This window comes from Talpa europaea (genome assembly GCF_964194135.1).
Source record: "Talpa europaea genome assembly, chromosome: 10".
In the NCBI taxonomy this organism is placed as follows: domain Eukaryota; kingdom Metazoa; phylum Chordata; class Mammalia; order Eulipotyphla; family Talpidae; genus Talpa; species Talpa europaea.
In genome coordinates this window covers 66,399,213-66,405,098 of record NC_140077.1, presented here as the reverse complement: position 1 = coordinate 66,405,098, position 5,886 = coordinate 66,399,213, and positions in this window count along the sequence as shown.

Genomic DNA, 5,886 nt, shown 5'->3' with positions numbered 1-5,886 from the left:
GGGTCCCCAAGGGGTAGATTTGCTCACATGGAGTCAGAGTCTGTAGGAAAAGAAAAAAATCAGTTGAGTAAAGGACAAAGGACAGAATCCCACCCCTCACCCCAAAACTGTAACATTCCATGGCCTAGTACAGAACCACCTCTATCATGTCCTTGACCCTCACTGGATGAGGAAGAACCACATGCCAGACAGAAATCTCTGGCACCACACAACCATCTCCTTAAACCTGTGGCCTTAACAGCACTGGCCAGACCATTCCCCTGATACCCATAAGGAAAGGCCTGGAAAGGCCAAGTGGGGATGGTAGGCATTAGAGGAGCAGCAGCAGCGAGGACAAGAGCCATGCATGAGGCTAGGGATGGGAAGTCTCCCTACCACACGAGCAACTATTCAGCTTGCTATGTTCCCACCACCTAGGTCACCTGTTCCTTCCCTGCCAACAGCACCAACTCCAGCCCTCACCAACTCCTTACACCTCATCTCACCTGCCTGGGGACACAATGCAGCAGGGCCTTGGCACATGCCCTCCATTCACAATGATGCAGACTCTACCAAGGGACCCCAAGGGCCCTACATACCCTTGCAGGCAGGGACGTGGGCAAAAAATATGTGCCAGTAATATGGATATGTACTCAGGTGCTGGTGCATTTGGACTCAGCACACACCCCCACATATGGGGCCCATGCCAGGGGGGCCTCTGGGCCAGGAGATCTCAGATGATATCCTGAGGCCACAGCCCCTGGGTAAGGTGACTGTGAGGGTCTCTGACATGTTTTATAGATGTGCGCCTCCTGGGTGGAGCCCAGGCAAATAGACCTCAGACATTACAGGCATAGGTTCACGTCTGCTGTGTGTATACATGTATTTTGTACATGTGTGACTATGTGTGTGTCTAGAGGAGATCCCTGGGCTCCAAGTGCACTAGCCTGGGGTGGCCTAAGATTGGGGAGGGTCCATCCAGAGGCCTGTCCCTCAGGATGTCAAAAGCATGTTGCCTGCCAAAGCAGGGCCAGGCACCACCCAGGAGGAGATGTCTGTGAAGCAAGTCTATTTCGGGCCCACACCAGAGGAAAGTGTGGGGACATAGTGCCCAGATCAGTCAACCTTCACATCAAGCCTCGACACAAGCAAAGACAACTGTGTCACCCTCGCCCCTGCTCTTAGTGTGGCTACACGGGGCAGGTGGTCAGCCTGCTGTGCGGGGTATTAGCACAGTCCTCCTGAAGCCAGGGTCCAGTTCGCTGCCTCAGGCCAGGGTCCCCACAATGCCAGGAGAAGCCCTGTACCAGCCTTGGTATGGTGAGAGCTCCCCTCTGACATCAGTGCAATTGCTGCCAGTTCTTGGGCTTCTGAAGCAAAACCTTTTCTGTCTCAGGACAGAACAAGAATGTTCCCACCACACTGACCCTGCCATCAAAGTTGTACCAGCACCATGCAGACAGGCAGGTGGAAGGAGGGCAGGGGTGTCAAGAGAAAAGGAGAGACCAAAATCCAAGGCTGGCAGCCCAGACACGACCATACATTAACTGCTGAGCTCACAGGGCCTAGGAGTGGGTGACACCACAGTGCTGGTGTCAGTGCACTTACTTCCAAATCACTGAACCTGCAGGACCAAGCTGGGGGTTGCACTAAAGGAGTCACTCCACCAGTGTCCCCACTGCTTCCACAGGCCATATGCAGGGCTCAGCCACACAGGCATGGACACTGACAACAGCCTCAGGGAACCAACCTGTGCCCTCAGTAAGAAGCTGGTGGCTGTACAGGTCAGGTGAAATTAAGGTGATAAGCATCATCTGCTGAAGCCCAAGTTACTACAGGATGTGTCTGTTTGTGATAGGCTGTTGGCAACTGACGCTTCAGGATGCTGAGACATAGACAGTACCAGAAGCAGAAGGACCCTGTGTAGGAGGGGACCCAGAGGTGACAGGAAAAGGCTGCTTTCCTGCCCTTGGGCACCCTGGTAGTGCCCACAGAGGGCCATTATCCCGGAGGTGTCTGACTGTAGGGTAGGTAAAAGGTATCAGGCTTTTCTGCCCTCCCGCCATTAGGATAGATGACGGAACCCTGCGGTCCTGAATGCATGCCTGATGGCAGGCACCGGGAGGAGGATGTGGGCATGCATAGGTGGGTACACCTGGGCTGAGAGGCTGGTTTATAAGGGTGGCACAGCAGAGTGCGGTGTGGTGGTGCGGTGTCGAGGATGGAGGAGTGCACTGGAGTGTACGGAGGAGTACGGTGACTACAAACAACGGCAAAGAGCATGTGGCTGCTAGAACTGTTAATAAACCTACCCAAAATGGGTTGGTTGCGTTACAATAGGCTTTGACCAATAGCCAGAAATTCAAGATTTTCATTCATTCATCTTTGTTAAAGCTATATTCTCTGCAAGTTAGAAACTCTCTCAGGAATCAGATTTCTTCTTGTTTTCAGGTTGCCTGGGCACTGAGGTCACTAGATTCTAGATCTGCTCTCAGATCCAGGTTGAAACTTCTCTCCTCACATCAACCTGTATCCTGTTTCAGGTTCCCTGGCTTCTACCCACAACATTGCCTGGTAAATCCCAATAAAAGCCTGCAAAAGCCACTGAGGACTCTCTCGTCTCCTTTACCCCGTCTGCTGGATCAGAAAACCTGCACAGTGCCATTCCTGCCCCTACAATTGGCGTAAGTCGGCAAGATGATCCATGCAGATGGGTATGGAGCCCTCCAAAGACCTGGAGAGACTGAGAAGAAGCAGACTGTGTTTGCCTGTGACAACGCTGGAGGCATCATGGTGGCACAGGAGGTGGACAAGGTCCAGGAGCTGCAAGACGAGACCTCACGTAAAGGAGATGGCCTGAGAGGACCGTCTGAGCCAAAGACCCCTGAGGCAACAGAATCATCGGGGAAAGAAAGGACCATGATTCGGAGCTCGCCAGTGCTGATGCAGGGAGAGGCCTGATGGACTTGGACTAATGGAGTTGGACTGACAATCCTGCCAAAAGGCAGAGGACCTTGGCAGGTTATGTTTTGGGATCCTGGGGTTTATGGTATCCTTTAAAAATCAAGTCATGGCCAGTGCACCTTGGTAGAAGAGCCCACAGTTGGCTGAGGGAGGAAGCCCTCGCCAAGTTCTCTGCAGCCAGGCAGAGAAAAAGCCAACTGAGAAAGCAAAAGCTGGTACTGAGACTGAGAAGTTCTGAGCGGCTTGTTAAGCACTAAGTAAGCTAAAGAAGGCCAGTGAGTCTCTTAAAATCACCTGTGGGTGATACCCTGTTCATTGTCGAGTGAGGGTGAGGAGCTGAGGAACCTGTCGTTAGGGGACAGGTGGGGAACATGGCTTGGGGTGGAGCCCAAGCCAAAGAGGGGACCCAAGAGAGGCTGCATGTGGAGTTTGGATCCCTGACCCGTGTGCTTGTGCAATGGGTTGGCCTGAGTGCAGGAGTCTACGTGTTGCATTGGTGGCTATAAAAGCCGAGCATTGGAGCGACCACAGACAGAAACCCTGAGGGTTGGCTATTACCCCCAACAGTATAGAGTCGCCAATCCCAAAGCAACTGCATCATGGGGGTGGATGTGGTGTGTGGCTTGTGCCTGAGACCACAGTCAGAGAAGGTCAGGAAGCCTGATGGCTCCTTGTATGAGCAGTGCCTTCGGCAGCAGATTTGGTGGATCATGTGCTGGTGCCAATAATTGTCTTTCGCCATTAGGTTGGTGCCCTGCCTGGACTTATTTGTGTTCTGTTTATTTTGTTATATTGTGATGTAGTCTATTTATTTTTGTGGGCCATGTCTGCAGTGTTCATAAGACTAAGAGAAACAGATGAACTGTATGGCAGAAAACCCTGAGGGCGTGGACTGTAGGGTAGGTAAAAGGTATCAGGCTTTTCTGCCCTCCCGCCATTAGAATAGATGACGGAATCCTGTGGTCCTGAATACATGCCTGATGGCGGGCACCTGGAGGAGGATGTGGGCATGCATAGGTGGGTACACCTGGGCTGAAAGGCTGGTTTATAAGGGTGGCACAGCAGAGTGCGGTGTGGTGGTGCGGTGTCGAGGATGGAGGAGTGCACTGGAGTGTACGGAGGAGTACGGTGACTACAAACAACGGCAAAGAGCATGTGGCTGCTAGAACTGTTAATAAACCTACCTGGATGGGTTGGATGCGTTACAATAGGCTTTGACCAATAGCTAGAAATTCAAGATTTTCATTCATTCGTCTTTGTTAAAACTATGTTCTCTGCAAGTTAGAAACTCTCTTAGGAATCAGATTTCTTCTTGTTTTCAGGTTGCCTGGGCACTGAGGTCACTAGATTCTAGATCTGCTCTCAGATCCAGGTTGAAACTTCTCTCCTCACATCAACCTGTATCCTGTTTCAGGTTCCCCGGCTTCTACCCACAACATTGCCTGGTAAATCCCAATAAAAGCCTGCAAAAGCCACTGAGGACTCTCTCTTCTCCTTTAACCCATCTGCTGGATCAGAAAACCTGCACAGTGCCATTCCTGCCCCTACACTAATGAACTCAATACTCATGGGCAGGACCAAACTTCCTCATAAAATAACTCAAAATGCTTGAAAGAAAATTGAAAATGGCCACCCTGGTGGCGCAAGGGGTTAAGATGCAACCTATAAAGCTGTCCGCAGCCACTGCACCATGAGTTTGAACCCCAGCCAGGGAGCTACCCACATGGCGCAGCAGACCTCTCCTGACTCACCCACTGCTCCCCTCAGCAGTGCATTTCGGTCAATCTGCCTGTTCTGCTGGTGAATCCTCTCACCCCCTATACTTCTAGTCTGTACCCAGTTCCTATATACATAAATAAATCTTAAAAAAAATATATGAAAACATCTTAAAAGTAATCAAGAGCTGACAAAGTAGTGCAGAGTTTGGCCAACATCTCAGAGAATGCAGGAACAAGAGAGGAAAGCAGGGTATGGGGGCTACTTCTGCTCCAGAGCATTTGCCCATCTGGTGGCCTCTGGAGGCCTCAGAGACAAGGTAAGTAGAAGACCAGAATCACTCCAAAATGAGAATCTATAAAAACCTTCTTCCAAGTGAAGCTGGGACCCCAAAGAGCAATACTCTCAGGGAGTGCATGGGCTATATCCACAGTCACACCAGGGACTACAGGGACAGCACACAGAAGTGGGGGACATCCCTGAGAAACACCATGGGTGGGCCTCCCTAGTGGTGCAAGGGATTAAGACACAGCACTATGAAGTTATCCATAGCCACTGCAGGATGAATTCGATCCCCGGCCAGGGAGGTGACCCACATGGCACAGCAGACCAGCTGATGGCCCCCTGTCTTGCCCGCTGCTGCTCCCTTCATCAGTGTATTTCAGTAGATCCACCTGTTCTGCTCCCCACTCTGTCTCTGGTGAGTCCTCTCACCCCTGCATCTCTGGCCTGCACCCCAGCTCTTGGATGCACAAATAAATAAATCTTTTAAAAAAAGAAACACAGGGCCATGCTGGGGACCTGGGGACCTTCATACCGAGAACTTGGTTTTAGGGGCTCCTGAATGGGTAGATGTCCCTGGGCACCAGGAAAACCAAAGTTCTCATCTTCATCCTAGACCCTGAAGTAGTCTAACAAATATTCTTGGGGATAATGGGCAGTACAGACAGAAAGAATCACAACCAAAGCACCAAGAGCAAGAACCAATAGAAAGCTCCCCATGTACAGTTGCAGAAAACAAAGGAGCTTGGGAATATTTGCAGGGAAAAGGAACTAATAGGAGTAAACAAGGAGGTTGACAGAGAACTGGAAAGAACTTTTAGAAAAGGAAACTATATAGGGGCCTCCCTGGTGCCACAAGGGGTTAAGATGCAGCACAGTGAATCTATCTGCAGCCTCTGCAGCATGAGTTTGATCCCTGGCCAGGGAGCTACACACATGGCGCAG